The sequence below is a fragment of the Pan paniscus genome, chromosome 4, assembly GCF_029289425.2.
Source record: "Pan paniscus chromosome 4, NHGRI_mPanPan1-v2.0_pri, whole genome shotgun sequence".
NCBI lineage: Eukaryota > Metazoa > Chordata > Mammalia > Primates > Hominidae > Pan > Pan paniscus.
The window spans coordinates 89,298,801-89,323,409 of record NC_073253.2 but is presented as its reverse complement, the minus strand read 5'-3'; the positions used below and the strand labels follow the sequence as shown (position 1 = coordinate 89,323,409).

Here is a 24,609-nt window from a genome sequence, read left to right as displayed (position 1 = left end):
GATTTCGGATTGCATGGGGTCTGTAGCCTCTTCATTTTGGCCAACTTCTCCAACTTGAAATGGGTGTATTTACCCAATGCCTTTACCCCCATTGTATCTAGGAAGTAACTAGCTTGCTTTGATTTTACAGGATCATAGGTGGAAGGGACTTGCCTTGTCTCAGATGAGACTTTGGACTTGGACTTTTGAGTTAATGCTGGAATAAGTTAAGACTTTGGGGTACTGTTGGGAAGGAATGATTGATTTTGAAATGTATAAAGTATACGAAATTTGGGAGGGGCGAGGGGATATAAAATGGCTTGGTTCTGTGTCCCCACCCAAATCTCATCTTAAATGGTAATCCCCATATGTCAAGGGAGGGAAATAATTGGATCATGGGGTCAGTTCCCCCCATGCTGTTCTCATGATAGTGAGTGAGTTCTCATGAGATCTGATGATTTTATAGATGGCAGTTGCCCCTGCCCTCCTGACTTCTCTCCTGCCACCTTGTGAAGAAGGTACCTGCTCCCCTTTCTGTCACTATTATAAGTTTCCTGAGGCCTCCCCAGCCAGGTGGAACTGTGAGTTGATCAAACCTCGTTTGTTTATAAATTGCCCAGTCTCAGATGGTATCTTTATAGCAGTGTAAAAACAGACTAATATACTGGCCATGGTTTCACAGTGTAGCTATGCTGTGCTGGGGGTCCAGTTCAGCCCTTAGTCATCTTGGACACTCCAATCCCCAAAGGCTAGAAAGGTGAAGTCACCGAAACAGCAAAGATAGTGGCCCACCCTTTCTTCTGGAAGCTCTATCTCAGGGAGATTTGAAACCTCTGTCAGCTGGAGAACACTGGTGGGGGTAGCTGGAGACCCTAGTTGTGAGGCCCCACCCAATGATGAGAAATGAGATTGGAGGCCCACTTTAAAAAGCAGTTTGGTCACATTTTTGTAGGGCAGTTGTGCTGTGCTGGGGTACCATTTCCACCTCTGGTTGGCTTAAACCCTCCAAAGCCTGAAAGCTGAAAGAGCTAAGTTGCCCAAGCGGCAAAGATGGTAGCCTGCCCATCTCTCTGGGAGCTCCATCTCAAGGGGGTTTCAAATCTCTGTTGGCAGGAGAACACCAGCAGGTGTGTCTGGAGGTCCTAGTTAGACTGTCCTGCCCAACAAGGGGGTATCTTTTTATATATAAGAAATGCAAATAGGTTTTACTTAAGGAATATTAAACATTTTCATTGTATTGGAAAACTGTATTTGTTTTATCTATGCTTTCATTTTGAAATGGGAATAAAGTAATATGATTGCATATTATGTGCCATATGTAGCAAGAACTCATAGGATTCTCATAATATTTCCGGAACAAGAAAATATACATTGATATCCACATGAAAAATATGTAGAGTGATTATGGCAGTGGATTGGATCTCAGATTTTTTAATAAAAATGAGAGTATTATTAAAATAATTATTATGAAAGTATGTTATTATAAAAATAATTAAATCTTAAAAAGATAAATTACTGGAGTCTGTATAAGTATATATTTGTGAGTGTGTGTGTGTGTGTGTGTGTGTATGATGTATTTTTTTAAAGAACTTATTTATGATTCCCTATGCCTGAAATAGGATAGCCATGCATCTTTCCATAAAAGTTTTATGTTAATAAAAGTGAAATGGTCAACTCTAACTAACTGAAGTGATTTCTGCTTCTAATTTGTTGTCAAGATAGACTGAAAAATCTTCATGTTGCAAAATTAGTAGATATTATATAAAATATTAACATCTTTATTTTAAAATATTTGGCAAACTCACAGAAAGCAAGAGAATTCCCCAAAGGCTTACAAACAACAACAGAAACAACTATGAGTTAAAAACAGATGGGTGGAAACAGAAGACCAAATGCCAGTACTGGGGACATGATACATGTTTATAGTTATGTGAAGAATGAGGAGTTAGGCTTTAAATCACTGTGAGGTGAACAATTAAAACCAAGATAACCTAGATAAAAGTTGGGTCATTGTATGAGGAACAACCTAATAAAAGTGAGATGATATAGTTTGCATATGTGTTCCTGCGCAAATCTCATGCTGTATTGTAATGCTCAATATTGGAGGTAGGGCCTGGTGGGAAGTGACTGATCATGGGGTAGATTTCTCAGGAATGATTTAGCACCATCCTCTTGATACTGTCTTCACAATGGTGATGAGTCCTCAGAAGGTCTGGTCATTTAGAAGTGTGTGACACTTCTTGCTTCTCCCTCTTCCTCCTGCTTTTACAATGTGACATTTTGTTCCCATTTTGTCTTTTGCCATGATTGGAAGCTTCCTGAGGCCTTCCCAGAAGCAGATGCTGCTGTGCTTTCCATACACTATGCAGAATTGTGTGCCAATTAAACAAATTTTCTTTATAATTATGCAGTCTCATGTATTTCTTTATAGCAATGCGCAAATAAACTAACACAGGAGAGTTGCAAAAACATCAACCTTTCGGAAAATGTCTTCAAGAATAAAACCTCTATTCTCTGGACTTTAGAAAACTGAGATGAAAACACAATAATTGTTTTTCCTGAGAAAATCTAAGATGAGACATTAAAACAATACTTCAAAAATATAAATAATGGTATCATCATATGATGGACTATTATATAGCCATGAGCTTTAAAAAATTGTTGCTCCACATGACAGCATAGCCGAATATGGGGAAAATAATCTTAAAAAAAAGAATACCACCACAAAAGGTTGTGCTTTACATTATTTAGTGTTTTGAAGTTTGAGTTACGGCAAAACAATTTGTTCATTGTCAGAAGAAGGGTTGTATTGAAGGGTGGTAATGACTGGGAAGCACAAAAGCAACTGCTGATCTGCTGGAAATATTACATTTATTGATTTGGATGCTGATTACACAGGAAAATTTAATTTATTAAAATCCATTCACATGGATCTTTATGATCTTTACATGTCAGTCTACATATTACTCTTCTGTAAAGCTTCTGCTTAAACTAAAAAAAAAGTCTTAAACATAAGTTGTGGTCTAAGTGATCTTCTTTCATATGGTACCACTAGATCCACTGAAGATGAATATATTTCTGTCTTTGGAGTTCCACTGTCTACTCTGCTCAACCTGCAACAGTGGTTTGGGTTCAGATCAATTAAACTCATAACACAGGGTTTTTTAAGTTGACTTAGTTTTAAGAAATAATTTAAGACAGGCAATGATGCAGCATTCAAAGCCATAGTATAGCAGGATCTTTGAGATTCTGTAGTGCAAATCCCAATGTCCTAACTTGATAATTTGACATGCGGTCATGATAAATAAGGTGAGTATTTGTCCACACATATTGGAGATATTTTAGACTGGCTATGTAAGTCAACTCAGATTTGGCCACTCAACATTTGCAAAAATAACTAACAAGGATGAAGTATGGTGGAATAAAAGTGACTTTATTTACCAAATTTAGCAGTGGGGAAGTGTTCCAGGCTACTGTCTAAAGAAACAATTTCAAGTTTTGGGGCAGAATGCAAGGGTTTAAAAAGGCAAGTTTGGGCCAGGCATGGTGGCTCATGCCTCTAATCTTAGTGCTTTGGGAGATAGAGCGGGAGAATCACTGGACACCAGGAGTTTGAGGCTGTAATCAGCTATGATTTTGCCACTGCACTGCAGCCTGGGGAACAGAGCAAGACCTTGTCTCAAGAACAAAAAAAAAAGAGTTTGAAATGAAGGGCATGTAGGAGAGACAAGGCAGTTTAGGTCTATGTGACTTATTCCAATTACTTGTCTTGAATTATTGCCCCATCTGATGAATGGGCTGATGCCATCTTGGACCTGAGCAGGTTGTAAATTCATCATAGCCTTGAAATAATCTCTTGGGGCAGGGGGGAATTCCATAGGCACCTGTATTATCTCAAGACTAGGGCTCTGGAACTCTAAGCAAGCATATGATTACATAAAGTAGCAATGTAAGGGAGTATCTGGTGGAAATGAAAGTAAAGGTTACTGCCTCATTTAGCACAAAGCATGAAAGGAGGAAGGGGAAAAAAGAAAACACTTTAAAATAGGGTACTCAGTTACAGTTAGAATGTCCCTGCCTGTATGTGCTTGTAGTGTGAGCCTCCAGGTCACCTGATTACTGTCCTTTAATTTGATCAGATTTTCTTTCTCTTTCAACTGTGTATGTCCAGTTTCCTTGGAAATAGTTACTTCTAGTGTCCCTCTTATACCCAAAGTGAGTTGCCAGAAAAGTCCTTTCCATTTCTAGTTTACATCAAATCTGCTTTCCATGGTCACAAGACCACCTTACTGCATTGAGGCCAGCATTGGTTGAGTCATCAAAAGTGCTGAGTACTTGTTGTAATGGTGAAATTCAAGTAAATTATAAGCAACTTCAAGTAATGTGGCACAAAGGCAATTGTTAAAGGATCAAGTTCAGAGGTTTCAAGATGCATTTTATTCAACATGCAAAAATTGTTTCCCATAATTGTGCTTTCTGGAGTTCTAGGGGCAAATAATCACTGATCTTTAGCTACTATATCACACTAATATTAGTTCTTTTAGACATTATTCTAATGTATTGAATAGCAATTTCTATAATTTTTCATGTATACTTCTATCTGATCTAATCAAGAGAACAAAGCAGAATCTGACATAGAAGCAGGCAGTTGGTAAATTTAACTGTTGGGCAGGGCCCTCTTTTTCAGCCACATTAGTTAACCATGCTCAGCCAGTAATATGTGCCTTTCCCATTTTATTTATTTATCTATTATATGATTATGATTATGATTATTGAGATGGAGTCTAGCTCTGTTGCCCCGGCTGGAGTGCAGTGGTGCCATCTTGGCTCACTGCAGCTTCCACCTCCCAGGTTCAAGCATTCTGCCTCAGCTTCCATCTGGGATTACAGGCACTTGCCACCACACCCAACTAATTTTTATAATTTTAGTAGAGACAGGGTTTCGCCATGTTGGCCAGGCTGGTCTTGAACTTCTGGCCTCAAATGATCGGCCCACCTTGGCCTCCCAAAGTGCTGGGATTACACGCGTGAGCCACCACTGCACCCAGCCCCATTTTAAACTCCTCTTTGGCTTATTTCTCTAAGAAAAAATACATCATGTCATCACTATAATTAATCCATTTTATTTTGACAGTAATCAAATTTAAATCTAGTTACAGAATATTAATTCAATACATTTGAGAATGTAGATACCCTGAATAAGAGGGTTGTTATGATTTATCACAGCACTGTCTATGTAAAAGAGATTATTTTCTTTTTCTTTACTTTCAAGGTCAATAATATAGAAAGAATTAACTAAGTCTACAGGGGAATAGTAATCGCTTCAGGCTTTGGAACTTTCTACAACTTTCATCATGTCCAACAATGTGGAGGGTAAAATGCCTGAAATTATTATAGCCACAATAGTTAACAGTTAGTGTCTATGAGCCATTTAGGTTTTTCACAGAGCTGATAGGACTGAAGTAAACCATTTTGGTGGAGATTAATGTCTTTTATATGCTAATGAGATGGCTGGTAGCTGAGGGTCCCTACATGGCCTAGGGATAGGAGCTTGTTGTCGGGAGTACCATCCCTGTGATTAGAGGTTTGGAACTTTCAGTCCCACTGCCTGCCTCCTTGGAGGGGAGAGGGGCTGAAGGTTGAATTAATCACCAATGGTTCCTAATGTAATTAATCAAACTCATATAATAATACCTCCATAGGAACCCAGAAGGACTGAGTTGAGAGCTTCTACATAGCTAAATAGTTGGAGGTTCCTTGAGAGTGGCACAGCTACCCAGAGAGGGCATAGAAGCTCTTCTTCCTTTTTCCCATGCCTTGCCTCATGGATCTCTTTCATCTGGCTCTTCATCTGTAACTTTTGTAGTACAGGGTTAATGTGAGTAAACAGTTTTCTGAGCTACTGTTGCAAAGAGAAAAGATAGCATATATTCATCCAAAGAGTTGTACATAAATGTTCATAGCAGCATCATTCTTGATACTAAAATACAGAACATTTCTACTATCAACTAGTAAATGAACAAATTGTAGCATACATATACTATATAAGGCTAACAAAAAAACAACTAAATAATCTAAAACATTATGGTATATGAAAGAAATTGAACAGAATAAACTATACTTAAATTATATGATTATATTTACAGTAGTATCTCCTTATCTGAGGGGGATACATTCCTAGACTCTCAGTGGATGCCTGAAACCACAGATAGTACTAAACTCTATATACTCTGTGGGTTTTTAAATACATACTGAGACCTAAAAATGAAATCCTAAGCCCCCCAAGTGAACAGATCCCCTCTTGTCAAAGAGGACCACCTCAAGAAACCTTGAAAACTGAGTTCCCTGCCATGACAGGAGGAGAGGTTAGACGAGCCTCACTCTAACTCTACCTCCTCCTTTGCTTTCTTTCCCAAGAGTTAAACCAACTAGCCCTTTGGAAAGGCTATATCCACTATTGATATCAACTGCCTGCCTGACACAGTCTCTCCCTTTTGTAGTTTTGCACAACAATCAACAAGCATTCCTTTCTGATAAGAGACCACTGACTTTCGAGTGGTTCTGGCCAGTCTGCAGAGGATGCACAGTGAGGGTTTTGTTTTGTTTTGCTTTTTTGAGACGGAGTCTCGCTCTGTTGCCAGGCTGGAGTGCAGTGGTGCAATCTCGGCTCACTGCAATCTCTGCCTTCCGGGTTCAAGCATTTCTCCTGCCTCAGCCTCTCTAGTAGCTGGGACTACAGGTATGCACCACCACACCCAGACCATTTTTGTATTTTTGGTAGAGACGGGGTTTCACCATGTTGGTCAGGATGGTCTCGATCTCTTGACCTCGTGATCCACCCACCTGGGCCTCCCAAAGTGCTAGAATTACAGGCATGAGCCACTGCGTCCGGCTACAGTGAGGGTTTTTAATGCTTCACCTTTTAATGTTACAGGGCCAAAAACTCCATCCTCAAATCATTTTTTGAACCTGGGGCTTATGAAGAGGCATGAAGCTTCATTGCTCCTGCAGTTTCCTCTTTCATAAATATTCATGACTCCTCCTATAGCCTATTAAATATGTATATTCAGCCACCCTGCTCAGCATAAATTCCTTTCCCCTTTGCTCCTCCCTCATAGGGTCTTTTTTCCAGCTTCTGCCTGGAGGCTATGCTTCCCAGTCTGTCAGAATGGCTACCCTGCAGGGTACAATGTTTAAGAGAAATAAAACTCTTCTTTCCAAATTTGTGAACAATTCTTCAGTTGACAATACATACCTATGATAAAGTTTAATTTATACATGTGGCACAGTAAGAGATTAACCATAATAACTAACAATATAATAGAACAGTTGAAACATTATATTGTAATAGAGGTTAGGGGAATGTGATCTCTCTCACCCAAAATATCTCATTGTAGTTTTGATCTTAGCAACCTCAGCACAAGATGTTTCTCCTTTCCTTAAATGCAGAACTTCCACTGTTTCACTTAAAGGACACATTTTACTGCATCTCTTTAGAATATTGGTTCAAATTGTCAGCATCACTCCTCTTGGGCTTTAGGGCCTTTATTAAATATAGTTGAAAAGAACCTTCAAAGCAGACACTAAAATACTGCAATGGTCAATCTGATAACCAAGAAGTCTCCTTTGTGACTAACTGGCTGGTAGCATCTATAAACCGCATATGCTGGACAAAGGGATAATTCATGTCCTGAGAGAAACAGGGCAGGATGGCGAGAGATTTCATGAGGCTACTCAGAACAATGCACAATTAAAATACATAAATTATTTATTTCTAGCATTTCCCATTTAATATTTTAAGGCCAAAGTTGGCTGATGATAAGTGAATCCTCAGAAAGGGAAACTGCAGATAAGAGGGGATTACTGTACATTAAATTCTAGGGGAAAAAACCTATAGCAATTAAAAAAAAAATCAGTGGTTGCATCGGGCAGGAACAGGAGATAAATTCAAACACAAAGGGACTGGAGGAAATTTCTTGGAGCATCTTTTATGTTCAATATCTCTATTCTGGTGATAGTTTCATGATTGAATAAAATCACGAAAACTTATCAATCTGAATACCTTAAAGAGAGATTTCTTGGTATGTAAATTCTACCTCTACAAAACTGGCAAACAAAACAAAACTAAACTAAAATGGACTCTGCTCTGCTGAAAAGCATTTTTCTGACTTTTGAATGTCTTTTGGAGTGACTTGGCTGGCACGGCCCTTCGTGTTTTGACCCCTGCTCTCCTCTGAGTGTGTCGCCCATGAGTTAGTTTCCTGCTCAGTCTGCTGCATCAGCTTCTCCCACCTTAATAAAGATTCAGTGGTTTCTCGTCTCTTAGTTTTCTTCCACCAAGAACATGTTGCTCCTTCTCTGCCACTTTGCTTAGCTAGCTGATATGCAACCTTTAGGTATTGAATAAACTTGAAATAACTCTGTAAGGGAAAACTCCCATGATCAAATTGATTTAGGCTTCTGATAATCTGTTCTCAAAATACATTGTACCAAAAAGTTTTCACACTCCTTCTAATGGCTGTATTTATTCAATATTTTTCCCACTCTGGTTAGATGTTAGCATTTATCATTCAGAGACAATGTCTTTTTTGTTCATGGTCTTATGCAGTAGAGACCCTAGTGAAAAGTAAGTTCTCAAATGTATGTTAAGTAAATTTCTTTATTAGATAAATAAGTTGCAATTGGAATCCTATTTGGTAGGTCTGCCATAGTAAGATACCACAGACTGGGGGACTTAAACAAGAGAAATTTATTTTCTGAGTTCTGAGGGCTAGAAGTTCAAGATCAAGATGCCAGCAGGTTTGTTTCTTTTAAAGCATTCTACTGAGCTTGCAAATAAGCACCCTTGGCCTGCTTCTCACATGGGTTTTCCTTCAGTGTAGACATATGATTGAGTAAAATCATATGTCTACATGTGATGTCTACAGGTGTTTGTTTTGTGTATACATTTCTCCTTCTCCTTCTTCTTCCTCTTCTTCCTTCGTCTTCTTTCTTCTTCTTCCTCTTCAAGAAAGGGTCTCATGGCCGGGCGCGGTGGCTCACGCCTGTAATCCCAGCACTTTGGAAGGCTGAGGTGGGCGGATCACGAGGTCAGGAGATCGAGGCCATCCTGGCTAACACGGTGAAACCCCGTCTCTAATAAAAATACAAAAAAATTAGCCGGGCATGGTGGAGGGCACCTGTAGTCCCAGCTACTCGGGAGGCTGAGGCAGGAGAATGGTGTGAACCCGAGCGCAAGAGCTTGCAGTGAGCTGAGATCGAGCCACTGCAGTGCAACCTGGGTGACAGAGCGGGACCCTGTCTCAAAAAAAAAAAAAGAAAAAAAGGGTCTCACTGTGTCACCCAGGCTGTAGTTGAGTGGCATTATCACAGCTCTCTGCAACCTTAAACTCCTGGGCTTGAATGATTCACCTGCCTCAACCTCCAGAGTAGCTACGACTACAGGCACAGGCCACCATACCTGCTAATTTTTAAAATTTTTTGTAGAGCTGTAGTCTCACTGTGTTGCCCAGTCTTCAACTCCTGGCCACCAGCAATCCTCCCACCTCAGCCTCACAAAGAACTGGGTTTACCACTGTAAGTCACTGCATCTGGGCCAAATTCCTTCTTCTTCTTTTTTTATTTTTCTTTTAGACAGAAGTCAGATTTGTTTATGGTTTTCTCTACCAGCCTCATTTTAATTAATTCCCCCTTTGAAGGCCATGTGTGCAAATAGAATTGCGTTCTGGGATACTGAGTGTTAGGGCTTCAGCATATCAATCTGAAGGGGATGCACATTCTGTCCATAACGTCTGGAAAATGAAACCAAATACAGATAGTGCCTCACACAGTGGCATATTTTTTTCTCAAAAACCTTCCTTGAGAGTGAGTTATTTTGGACATGGATAATTCCCATTTCCCTTTCCATCTGTCTGTAGCTAATAGCCTGGCATTTAGTTGAGAATGAAAAAAAAAAGTTTAAGTTTAGTTGTATTAAACTAAATTAAGTTCAAGGACAAAAAAATGAGCTAATTTATCATTAACCAATTGATGTTTGAGCACTACATAGAAATTCTTAGTATACTTATTATGTAAAATGCCCACAAAACTTAAAAGAGAAACCAGCAACCTCTCTGTGATGGCCCTTTGAGTCTTGACAGTTTTCCATTCATCTTCTTATTCAAAAGTATCTGACTTGCGTATTTTCAGTGGTGCAGTCCTTAATTTTCTGACTTGGACTTTGCGGTGAAATAATGAGGACAGGTGAAAATCACCAGAATTGCCACAGAGAAAGTACTCAAACCAACTTTATTTTTTAAGGTGAACTTTTAAAAATTAATCAAGTCTTAGGTAATTCGTGGTGTTTGCTCAGCAATACTAAGTTGGGATTCTTTCTAGAACGAATTGCTCGTTTTATTATTTCTTCAAAACCAGAATATATATTTATGCCAGCTATTTCAACCGTATGGAAAACAGATAAAATGTGTCCTACAGGTGTAGGTTTTACCTATTAGTACTCTTTACACAACTTCAAAATATTTAAGTTGTAGCTACACATACAGGATATATTAAATCAGATTTTTGAGAATACTTAACATCTCCCAGAAGTTGAAGATTGTTTGATCATTTTTGGAATATAAAATTATGATGAAAGCTGATGTGATATGGTTTCAAATAAGTATTTATAGCATGAATAAATAAACTCAGAATATGTGCTACTCTTTGTGAATCAGGCAACAATTACAGATGTCTTACACCTGCAATCTCAGCACTTTGGGATTCATAAAAATTGATTCTTTAAATAAATTAAATATTTTACTGTATATATTTTAAAAATGTTAAACATTGAGAAGTGTAAAAACTAGGTTTATCTCTTTAAAGTATTAGTATATATGTCTTTTAAAACAATTGAGAAACCATGAATGTTTGTCTACTTAGAGAAAGACTCTTAATAGGGTTTTGTAGGGATTTTTGGTTGTCATTCCAAGATTGATTAAAAAATTTGAATTGTCTCACACTTTTTGTTTAAGCAACATTTTTTGAGCCAGAGTAGATGCATTAACGTTTCTCAATGAAAACGATTAAAACATGCCCTACGTATTTTAATTTCCTTTTCCCTCTCTCATCAAAAGAGATCATTTAGATGACCTAGACAAGTTATTTTGTAATATGGAGGGATTATGGGGTTGGAACAAACTAATGTTGCAGGGAAAGACTATATGATCATTCCCATGGCATGAAATCAGTTGCTGCAGGCACTATTCAGTAGTCATAGTATTTCAAAAGGAGCCCTTGGTATGCCCATCTCCCTAATATGGTTCTTGATCTTAAGGAATTTATAGACCAGAAGTAAAATCCAGTGTCACAGAGGGATTAATAATTGTGAGTAGTGTTATAAAAGAACAAATAAACAATTCTCCAACAGGTAAAACAATTATTTAATATAAAACCAATGATTAGAACAAAATAGAATAAAAAGGTGTCATTTCTGTTGGGCTGCTTTGGTCTACTTGATCTCCAGGTCCCAGTTCATTAGTCAAAAAGTTGTCACAGATCAAAAGCCATGGCTGTCATGGGGCTCACTTCATTAGTTTTGCTTTTCTCAGTGATAGTAAGTAGCCTGTGGCAACTTACCTAATGACTCAATGGAAACTTTTGCCTTAGAGGATTAATAATTTATACTGTGATTTCAGTGTCCTGTTTAAGAAATCTTTTTTTCAGAAGGGCCCTGTGGCTCACGTCCGTAATCCCAACACTTTGGGAGGCTGAGGCGGGCGGATCACATTAGGTCAGGAGTTCAAGACAAGCCTGGCCAACATGGCGAAACCTGGTCTCTACTAAAATACAAAAATTAGCCAGGCATAGTGGCACCTGCCTGTAATCCCAGCTACTTGGGAAGCTGAGGAGCAAGAATCGTTTGAACCCAGGAGATGGAGTTTGCAGTGAGCAGAGATTGCACCACTGCACTCCAGCCTGGGCAACAGAGCAAGACTGTCTCAAAAAAATAAAAGAAAAGGGAAAAAAAGATTTTTTTTTGGTATTTAATGGTTTTAGATTTTGCATTCAGACTGACATGGTTTTCTTTGTTTGTTTGTTCTGACAGAGTCTTGCTTTGTTGCTAGGTTGGAGTGCAGTGATGCAATCTCTGCTCAGTGCAATCTCCACCTCCCGGGTTCAAGCAATTCTCGCTCATCAGCCTCCCATGTAGCTGGGATTACACGCAGGCACTACTACGCCCGGCTAATTTTTGTATTTTTAGTAGAGACCGGGTTTCGCCATTTTGGCCGGACTAGTCTTGAACTCTTGACCTCAGGTGATCCACCCACCTCAGCCTCCCAAAGTGCTGGGATTACAGGCGTGAGCCACCGTGCCGGGTCCAGACTTATATGTATCATTCGTCCATTTTGGTTTATAGCGTGAGGTAAGAATATATATATTTTTTGTATATGAATGCTCACTAATTATTTTCAAAAGCCAGCTTCTCCCTAACTGCACTTATTTGCAAATCTGTTATAAAAATGACCATATGTGTGAGATTCTTTTTCTGTATTGTCTATTCTGTTCCATTGGTTTATTGTCCATCATTGCACCAATTTCAGACTGTTTTTATTACTATAACTTTATAAAATGCTTGAAATTTAATGTGATAAATATGCCATAACTGTGTATCCCCTGAGATTACCGTTTTTATTTTTGACCCTTTTGCATTTGATGTAAATTTTTCAATCAACATTTACATTAGTCCAAAATAAATGTGTAGATTGATTGGGCAGAATTGACACAAAAACTACAAAACAGTATTGAGATATTTGATCCATGAACATCTTATGTTCTCCATTTTCTTTTGGGAGAATCCTCTGGGCCCACTAAGGGCGAATAGTTTTATCTTTGACTTAACACAGGATCGATCTACTCTAATTTATGTATTATATTTACATTGTATCAAGGCTGTTCTAGAAATTCATCTTCTATTAGTGTAAGTCAACATAAAGGACAGTTATAATTAAATTTATCTATTTGAGCTAATTATTAAATGTATCAAATGTTATACATTTATCAATTATACTTAATTGATTTAATTAAAATTGATAAATATATGAAAATTAATATTGTTGACCTAATGTAAAATTAGGGGGTGGCTTCCTGTCTTACGAGGATCCTGAGAATCTATTCCTATTCAAATTCCCTGGGTTTCAGCTGATATTAATTGGTCAAAGCCTTACAACCTTGCAAATTATGATACTTAAGCTTTATTTACAAGATATGATTTTATACTTCACTGGTGTGGTATGCTGACTTATGAGTCTGTGTACGGGTCAGGAGAGAAGAAGTGGCATTGTGGAGCATAAATAGAACCATAAACTTTCACAAAAATATTTCCTCAAGATATGTCATCACCATATTTTGAAGACAACCTAATAAGACACAAAGAAGAGGCTGCTTCTTTGGACAAAGGAGGTTGAGTGGTATTTTATGGTTCAGTGTACAGCAGCACCCAAAATATCTCCATTCTTATTTTCAATGCCCACCTATGTGACCAGTTCCCTTTCCTTTATTGGATCTTACTTATTAAGGCTGGAGTTTTCTGTGTTAAAAGACCAAAGGCTTTATTTGGTCTTTCTTTTCTATTTTACACTTTTCAAGCAACTAGATAGAAAATCCTATGTCCTTAGGGCAAATTGATATTGTTGCTTACTTCTTTATTGTTCTCTTATACAAAAAGTTATGTAATAACATTTTGGATATAGTTTTCATTTTGTGTTTAGCAAGCAGCTTAAAATTGGAGAGTCTTGAACTTTCAAGAAAATGACAAGGTCTTGGATAAAATTTTTGCAGAGCTTACCATTGAGGTCTGCAGTAAGATATGCCTTCCAGGTAGTAATTAAATATTTATTGTTCCTTCAAGCATCATATGGAAGGACAGGTTATAAAGGAGCAAAAGCAAATATTAACTTTATGTACCACCAACAGAAATATTATATATGTATTTAGTAGTACCATTTATAATTAAAATAAGATGTAAGATATATGTCAATTGATATTAAAATGTGCAAGATTTTATGGAACATAGTATTAATCCTTACTGAAAGATATTATTAACATATAAAAATGGAGACATAGCTCAACAATTTTGATGCAATATTATAAAGCTCTAATTTATTTTTACAAAATACATGTAATTTAAAAGAAAATCTCAAAATATTTTTTTTCAGGGAACATGATACCTTGAATCTAAACTTTAATAGCAAAAGTGCAAGAATGTGCAAGAAAGTTTCAAAGATCAAAGTAGAATATATCCTAATAGGCGTCCAGACATTTTTAGGTTACTGCATTAAAGGCAGTGTGATATTGGTGCAAGAATATATCAGGAGTTCAAGGGAATAGAAGAGAAAGCTTCCAAAAAGATTCATCTAAATCTTTGCCATACGAGCAATGCTATTTATTAAGCTTGAATTTATATAATTATATATATATATTTATTTACATAATTTCATATAAATTGTATTTAATAAACGGTATTCAATTAATTGATGCTATGATTTAAACGGATTCCCCCAAAATCCTCATATCTGACAAATTAACAGCAAATTCAGTGGTTCTCACTACCCCAACATGTTTGATAATTTGCTAGAATGAATCAACCAACTGAAGAATGCACTATACTTACAGTTTTAATATATACCCTCTTCATCTTCTACATAATAAATTTTTTAATATGTTATCTAACAAGTATATCCCTCTTCCTCTTTCTTTCCACACTTAGTGGAGTGCTATTAATTTGTATTTTGACTGACTCAAGAATGGCAAGTCACTGTTTTGCTCATCACCTTCATAATTTCATTTTCAACCCAATGTGGGTAACCTGGGTCATGCTGGGCAGCAGCATCAAGTCCTCTTCTGTTTGTGCCTTTTCCAAGAAAAGAGTAGTAGTCTAACCAAATTCTTTTTTCGTTTCTCTAATCTCCAAATTCTTCTGGGAAAAAGTGGGGACCTGAGTGAATTTGTTCCTCTAGAATACAGAAGTGCAGTTTTATACATCAACTGTGTCTCCTACATTGCTCTCAAATTACTTTACTCATTCTGACTCTTCCTAAAATTGATTATTTTCCTTTTAGCACATTACTCTATTTTCCCAACTCACAGAGAAAATTGAGCCTATCACGTGTACACTTAATAAGCAAATTCTTTTCCACAGCATGAATGCATATTTTCTTTTAACCAATTTAATTTGCTTAATATTTGCCAAATTCTACTGACTGCAGGCAAGTGGCTAAGTCATTATTTGTATTCTGAGTTTTTATGAGTATGGCACCAGGTACAAAACAGAAACTGAAAACATTCTGAAAGCATAAATTTCTCCAAATTTCTGTTACACATTTGACTTTCATGGATCTGAGTTGATTCTACAGAAAGATCTATGAAGCCCCCCTGCCTTAGCTGAACATTATACATATATCGTGTCATTAACCTCTAACTATATGAATATGGTCAAGATTTGCTTACCAAAAAAAAAAAAAAGAAAGAAAAAATACATATATACCCACCCACACAAAAGACCAGACTAATGGCTATACTTTATACCTATAAAGTATTTCATCGAACAACAATGGAATACACATTTTCTTAAGCTCATATGGGACATTTATCAAAATCAACCACAAAATACAACTTAAAAATTTTTGAACAAATGAAAACAATACAATGTCTGCTTCTATAATACAATGGGATTAAGCAAGACATCAGTAACACAAAGATAACTTGAAAATTCCTAAATATGTGGAGATTAAACAACACACTTCTCAATAACACATGTACAAGGGATAAATTTTAAGATAAATAAAATATATTTTGAACTAAATGAAATTTGCTTATTTCATTAGAATTTGGGGATACAGTGAAAGCAGAGTTAAGAGGAAATTTTATATAATTGAGTGCATATAGTATAAAACAGGAAAGATTTAAAAAGTCAATCATCTAAATTTTAACCTTATGAAACTTGAAAAGGAAGAGCAAATTATATGTGAGTAAGCAGAGGCAAAAAAATAACAAAAATTAGAGCAGATATCAATTAAATTGAAAACAATAAAAAAATTAATGAAACCGTACCTGCTGCTTTGTAAAGGCTAAAAGACATCATAAGCCTTTATCCAGGCTAACAAGGAAAAAAGAGATGACACAAATTGCTAATATAAAAATTAAAGAGGGACGATCACTATAAATCCAATGGCCTTTAAAAGAATAATACTATAATACTATAACCAACTCTATGCCCATACATTTAATAACCTAGATGAAATAGACAAATTTACTGAAAGACACATTTAATAAAGTTTCAAAACAGAAAAAACACCAGTCTTTGATAGGTTCACTGGTTAATTCCCTCAAATACTTCACAAAGAAATTATACCAATGCTCTACAATCTCCTTCAGAAGGTAGAAACTGAGGGAATGCTTCCTAACTTATTCTATGAGGCCAGCATCACCTAAATGTCAAAATCAGATGAAAACATTACAAGAAAAGAAAACTGCATGCTCTCTCATGAACGTAGATACGACACTCCTCAACAAAATTTTTATCAAGTTGAATATAACAATGTATAAAATAATTCTGCACTATAACAAAATGAGATTCATGTCAGGTGTGTAAAGTTGATTCAACATTCAAAATACTACTAATGCAATTCATCCCATGGCAAGGTGTAAAATAAAAATTAACTGAACATATCAATACATACAGAAAAAGCATCTGATAAATTTTAACACTCATTTATGATTTGTTTTAAAAAATCTCACTAAGAAAGGAATAGAGAGTTCTTCCTCAACCTAATAGATAATGTTAATAAAAATCTTATAGCTAATATCCCATTTAATTGTAAGAAACGAGAAGCTTTGTCATTAATATTAGAAGCAAGGCAAAGATGCCACATCTCATCACTTCTTTTCAACATCATAACAGAAGTCCTAGCTAATGCAATAAGTGATGTAAAAGAAACAAAGATATCCTGGTTGGGAGGAAATAAATAAATTTTCTGTGTTCACGGATGACATAATTGTCTAAGTAGAAAATCTGAAAGAACTGACAAAAATAGCTTCAGGAACTAATAAGAGACTATAGCTAGGTTGTAGGATACAGGTTAATATACAAGTTTATTTTACTTTTCTTTATAGCATCACTAAACAAGTGGAATAATGAATTAGGAACACAATACATTTACTTTAGCATCACCCAAAATGAAATAATTAGGCATAAATTAAGCAAAATGCATACAAAATCTATACTAGAAAAACTAAAAAGTTCTGATGAAAAAATCAAATAAGACTTAAAAATGCAGAGATATTTCATCCTCATAAATAGGAAGAGTCAATATTGACAAGATGTTGCTTCTTCACAAATTGATCTATAGATTCTATACAACCCAATTAAAATTCCAGAAAGTTATTTTGTAGATATTGGCAAAAACTTATTAGAGAGGAAAAAGATCCAGAATTGTCAATACAATATTGAAGAAGAAGCACGAAGTTGAAGAGCTAATAATACATGACTTCAAGATTTACTATAAAGCTACAGTTATCTTGATGGTGTGATATCAGTGAAATAATAAATAAATAGATCAGTAGAACAGAATAGAGAGTTCAGAAATAGACCCACATAATTATAGTCAACTGATCTTTGGAAAGGAGCAAGCACAATACACAGGAGAAAAGATGTTTCTTTCAACAAATGGTGATGAAACAGCTGAACCTTCACATGCAAAAAATACATAAACTTAGACACACATCTTATATGCTTTACAAAACTTAAATTGTATCACAGACTTAAATAAAACTATAACACTCTTAGAAAATAACATAGGTGGAAATCTGGATGACTCTGGGTTTGGTGAAGACTTTTTAGATATAGCAACAGGGGCATGATCTAAATTAATAAGCTGGACTTCATTAAAACTAAAAATTCCTACTCTGTGAAAGAAGCTGCCAAGAGAATGAGAAGACAAGTCCCAAAGTTAGAAAATAGGCTTGGAAAACCAGTGGTGGAGATGTTAATTTGCATGATTGTGGTGAATATTTCACTATGTATACAGATAATAATTGAGTTGTATAATTTAAGTATATACAATTCTTAATTGTCAAAAAATGTAGCTATTCTGAGCTCAAAAATAAATAAATAAATAAAGACATAGCTGATAAAGAACTGTTATCCAAAGTAGGCAAAGAACTCTTTGCAAAAAGTCTTGCAAGACTTTTCCGTCTTACAAGAGGATTGTAAAATGCACAAATCAGCGCTCTGTAGATAGAGGATTGTAAACGCACCAGTCAGCACTCTGTGTCTAGCTAAAGGATTGTAAATGCACCAATCAGCACTCTGTAAAAAAATCTTAAAACTCAGTAATAAGACTACAAATAATCAGTAAATTGAATGATTTCAAAATCAAATGATTCCTTAAATACCATTTTATTCAGATTTAAAAATAGCCCAAAGACATCTAGAGACACCTCACCAAAAAAGATATATAAATGGCACATAGCATATTAAAAGATGCTCCACATCATATATCATTAAGGAAATTCAATTAAATTAATCAGATACCTATAAACCTGAGAATGGCCAACATCCAGGACACTTACAATACCAAATGTTGGTGAGGATATGGAGCAACAGAAACTCTCATTCAATCCTGAGAGGAGTGCAAAATAATACAACTACACTGGAAGGCAGTTTAGCAATTTCTTACACAACTAAACATTTTCTTTCCATGCAATTCAGCAACTGCTCTCCTTGGTATTTAGCCAACGAGTTCAGATCTTCATGTGGATGTTTATAGCAGCTTTATTCATAATTGCCAAAACTTAAAAGCAACTAAGATGTCCTTCAGTAGGGGAATGGATAAATACACTGTGGTACATCCAGACAATAAAATATTATTAAAACTTTAAAACATGAGTTATCAAGCCGTGAAAAGACACAGAGGAAACTTACTGAGTGAAGAAGCCTGTCTAAAAGCTGCATACTGTATGATTACAACTATGCATTCTGGAAAAGAGAAAACTATGGAGACAGCAAAAAGATCAATGTTTTCCAGGGGATGGGGAGAAGATAAATAAGCAAAGCAGAGAGGATTTTTAGGGCAATGAAACTACTCTGTATTATACTATAACGGTACATACATTTCATTACACATTTGTTCAAACCCATAGAATACACAACACTAAAGGTAAACCCAATGTAAACTATGGACTTTGGGTGATAATGATGTGTCCATATAGGTTCATCATTTGTAACAAATGATCATTTGTAACTCTGTTGGTGAGAGGTGAAGCCAGCTGGACTTCTGGGTCAGGTGGGGACCTGGAGAACTTTTCTGTCTTACAAGAGGATTGTAAAAGGCACAAATCAGCGCTTTGTAGCTAGAGGATTGTAAACGCACCAGTCAGCACTCTGTGTCTAGCTAAAGGATTGTAAATGCACCAATCAGCACTGTGTAAAAAAGCACCAATCAGCAATCTGTGTCTAGCTAGAGGATTGTAAATGCACCAATCAGCACTCTGTAAAATGAACCAATCAACACTCTGTAAAATGGACCAATCAGCAGGACATAGGCAGGGACAAATAAGGGAATAAAAGCTGGCCACCCCAGCCAGCAGCAGCAACATGTTCAGGTCTCCTTCCACCCTGTGGAAGCTTTGTTCTTTGGCTCTTCACAATAAATCTTGCTGCTGTTCACTCTTTGGGTCTGTGCCACCTTTATGAGCTGTAACACTCACTGGGAAGGTCTGCGGCTTCATTCTTGAAGTCAGCAAGACCAAGAACCCACTGGAAGGAACCAACTTTGGACACACTGGGAGATGATAACAGGAGAGGCTATTCATGTGTAGGGGTAGGGAGTATATAGGGTATCTTTGTACCTTTCTTGTAATTTGACTCTAGACAAATGACTTTAAAAAAGAGTCTTTAAAAAAAAGAGAAAAAAGAGAATACCAAAAAGCCTCCTTAAGTCCTTGTCAAATTATAGCCTATATTACTATGTTCATATTTTGTGTTACAAACAAGTTACCCAAGTAAGTGTTTAACATGCAATACAATGCATTTTATTTTCCCAGTTCTAACAAAACTGCTTTTACTAAGTCCTCAAAGAACTCTTAATTTAAATATGCAATGAACAGCTCTGTGTTTTCTCATTGTACCTCCTGATGACGTAGGACATTGTTGACTATTCTTTCCTTCTCTATGTTCTCTACTTCCTTGACTCCCATCTTTCCATTTGCTATTCCTAATTTCCCTCCACATTTGTCTTTTTACTTTGATAATTAAAATTTGTATTTTCAAAGGTTTATTCTTGAGCCCCTCTTCTCATGAAATACATTCTTCCATAATCTTACAAATTTTTAACACTGTGATCCACACTTTTTTTGCCTAATTGAATTTTTCATGTAAGTATACCATAGATAGTCTTATTTCGACAGTGTATAATTGTTATTATCCATCTTCCACTTTACGCACTGAAACAGAAAATCTACTCTTCGATGACTTGCCATTATGGTAATGATGTTTCTATTCTATTGTAATGACATATGCATAATTTATGTTTGAATTTCTCTACATTTCTCCATAATCAATTAATATGGTAGTAATTTCTTAGCCACTTGTGATGGTTAATGTTAGGTGTCAACTTGATTGGTTTGAAGGATGCCTAGATGGCTGGTATTGTTTCTGGGTTTGTTTATGAGGGTGTTGCCAGAGAAGATTGATATTTGAGTAAGTGGACTAGGGGAGGAAGGTTCACCCTCAATCTGGGCAGGCACCATCCAATCGGATGCCAGAGTGGCTAGAATAAAACAGGCATGGAGGACGGTGGGATAACCTCGCTTTCTGAGTCTTCCGGTTTTCATCTTTCTCCCATGCTGGGTGCCTCCTTCCGCTCCTCATGTCCTTGGACATCAGACTCCAGGTTTTTCTGCCTTTGGACTCTTGGACTTACACGAGTGGTTTGTCAGGGGATCTCGGGTCTTTGGCTATAGACTGAAGGCTGCACTGTTGGCTTCCCTGCTTTGGAGGCTTTTGGACTCAGACTGAGCCACTACTGGCTTCTTTCTTTCCCTGCCTGCAGACGACCTATTTGGGGACTTTGCCTAGTGATCGCGTGAGCCAATTCTCCCTAATAAACTTCCTTTCATATATACATATTCTCCTCTGGAGAACCCTAATACGCTCCTTCACTAGCTAACTAATTTTCCCTTGTTTACTCATATGCAATCTCTTTAACTTTGACTCTATTTACTTTTCTAGTTTACTTATGATGTGTTTCCAGAATAAGTTATTAAAACAAAAATCTCATTGTGTCGTTTCTCATTAGGGCATATCAATGGGACTTTATTTCATTCAAAAGAACTTTAAATTCTTTACTGAGATACTTAAGAACTCTGGCAATATGATGTCTAAATAATTTTGAAGTCAGACGTCCCACTCATATTCTTACAGGTAATGAACAGCCACATTAATTTTATGTATGTTAATGTACTTAATAAAAAGTTTATGTCTGTGATTTTTGCGAATAATTTCCTTTAAATAAAAATTTATCTCCCATTTTGTTAGTCAAGAGACCTCTTGTTTTCTCAAAATAATTCAACTTTGAAACCCTTTAATATTACCTCACCTCATAAATGAAAAACTTGCAGACCTCTTCTTTTCCCGTGTTTTTTGTTTGTTTTGCTTTTTAACTCTACACATCAGAGAATATGATTAACATGTTTTCTCTTTTTTAAGCATGAATGCAAAATTATATAGTTAATCTGTTGGTGGATTTATCTCTTTAATTTGTAACCTCTTTTTAGTCTTCCTTCCTCACTTACATTTTGAATTAATTTGAAAAAAAATCAGAAAGAATTGCTATAAGAAATATAATATTCAGTTTATATGTGCATAAAAATAAGACAGAAAACCATCTATGGTAGCAGTAAAAATCACATATTTGATTCAAGAGTTTGTGAAAAGTAAAATTAAATAAGTTCCAATTAAACCTAGCAGCAGGCTTCGTAGATCCAGTGTTTACTTTTCATTAGAAATTAGAAGAGCACACTCCTGGGAATAGAGTGTTTTAAAGGAAGATTCTTGGCTTCATGTTAATTAAAAATCAGAACTAAACTGAGACTAAGTAAAGAAATAGCAATTGCTTTTCAACACAGGGGAAACACTAGAAGGAGCTTCGTGATATTTAATTGCTATGTGTAAACTTGAGTTAATAGTATTTCACTCAAATAATTTATTATTCTGTACTAAAAACACCTCATAAGTATTTATTGCCTACTGGGTTTAGGTACCAAACTATTTTCCTCAGGTCACAAATTTCTGTTATTATTTTATGTTATTTATTAATATAAATAAAATAATAAAGGAGATTTTTCCTAAACATAGAAATGCAAATTTACATAAACAAGTTCATTCCAAAATTATAAATATATCTATTTTTGTCCATTTTGCAATGTCTATTTTTATACTAAAATTTTTGTATTTTATGGAAATAAAATTCATTGCAATATATTTTCAAATAGGAATTAGTAATATAATTTTAATATATTTTTAATGGGAATGATGTGACTGCCTTGCAACTTTGAACAAAGGAAAAATAAAACTTTAACATAAAATATTTTATTATAGTGTTACAAAATTAGATAAAGTTTATCTGAATAAACTATGTAGAGAGCAAAAAAATAAATTTCCAATACCAAAACAGTGTTTACAGAACTTTAATTTAATGCATGCTAGTGTATAAAACATTTAAATGAATGTCAACCAAAAATAAAATTCTAAGCCCCCCCAGTTGACTAAATGGACAACCAAGGGGATTCTCAAGTAAACCTGAAAAGCTAGTTAAGCCCATAATGGGAAGGGAGAGGGTCAGACACTCCTCATTATACCCTTCTTTCTGAAATTCAGGCACAACTGACCAGCACGAACGTTAACACACTAGTCTTAAGACTAACAAAACATATGCTTTGAAACAATAATATATCAAATTCCAGCCTGACTCTAGTGTAGCATCACATGACAGATAGCAGGCCCTCAAAGAAATTAAAGTATTTTACCCCAAAATATATTTATTTGACCTATTTTGAAATGATCCTGCAAAGCCATCTTTTGTAGGGGAAATTTATATTTTGGAGAGAATCCCCTTCCCTTTCCGGGTCTTTTTCTGATCCTGAATAGTTTAGCTGACAGTCTAGCACCTTTTAAAGATCTGAATTGGAAATATTTGCCATCTATTGTCTCTAAGGCTGGCCACCTATGAGACTTTATCTACATAATGAGAATATTGGTTTCCATACCCTTTATCTTAACCCAGACTTAACTTCTTTCTGTTGATTTCAGGTCTTTAGATAATAATTTAACTTTTTTTTTTTTTTTGAGATAGAGTCTCGCTCTGTTGCCCAGGCTGAAGTGCAGTGGCACGATCTCAGCTCACAGCAAGCTCCGCCTCCCAGGTTCACACCATTCTCCTGCCTCAGTGTCCTGAGTAGCTGGGACTACAGGCGCCCACCACCACGCCCGGCTAATTTTTTTTTTTTGTATTTTTAGTAGAGATGGGGTTTCACTGTGTTAGCCAGGATGGTCTTGATCTCCTGGCCTCGTGATCCACCCTCCTCGGCCTCCCAAAGTGCCGGGATTACAGGCGTGAGCCACTGCACCCAGCCCCGATAATAATTTAACTCTTTTAACCATTTGCCAATCAGAAAATCTTTAAATACCCCTATGACCTGGAAGCTCCTGTTTTGAGTTATCGCACATTTCTGGCCTGAGCCAACATATATTTTACATGTATTGACTAATGTCTGTCTGTGTCTGCCTGTAACTTCTACAATGTACAAAATCAAGAGCACTTGAGACTGCCTCGGACCTTGATCACTCACATTTGGCTCAAAATAAACCTCTTTAAATATATCATTTATATTTAAATTATATTTAATGTCATTATATTAAATATATATAATTTAATGACATTATATTTAATGTCAATGAAAATTCTTTTTCATTGACATTAAGAAACAAATATTTAATAAATTATACCATATACCCTCACATACAAACATACAGAATTGTCAAGATGTAAACATATTTATATTAAGGGAGGAAAGCACTGATTGAATAAAATAAATTGTTTCTAGTTTGTAGTTACCGGTTCTGGAAAAGAAAAAAAAAATTACAAAGTAGTAAACCAAAGTAAATGCTATAATATATATTTCAGAAGAGATTATTGACTTTTGACTTGAGAGACTTAAAAATTAGACACAGTGCAGATGCTATCATAGCTGAAGTATTAATTTAATTAAATAAATCATACGAAAAACATATGTTAAAAATTGATTTGCCTTTATGGATAGCACTTAGAAAAGTTAGTATTGACAACTAAAATGAGTAACTGAGGCATACATCTCAATCACTGAGTTTTATTAAGTCAGCTTTACGGTACATCTGGGAAAGGTTTAGTATTTATAAATTTCCTACAGGGACCAAAGGTATGTAGCAGAAGGGGCAGGTAGGTGATAAGGTGAATAGTTACATTCCTGTGAGACTTTAGTTAATACCCAGTAAATGTACATTTTACATAAGTTAAGTGAATGTCTGCAGAGAAGAGAGTAAAGGAAGAGTCAATAATA

General features: G+C 35.9%; 1 long non-coding RNA gene across 1 annotated transcript in view; it reads right to left on the bottom strand.

The window, feature by feature from the left end:
• LOC117980328 (uncharacterized) overlaps positions 1-24,609 on the bottom strand; it is a 259,995-nt gene that overhangs the window by 89,118 nt on the left and 146,268 nt on the right. The window contains exon 4 of the long non-coding RNA XR_008625401.1: positions 8,926-9,114. This is a non-coding gene — a long non-coding RNA (uncharacterized LOC117980328). The remainder of the gene's footprint in view (positions 1-8,925; positions 9,115-24,609) is intronic.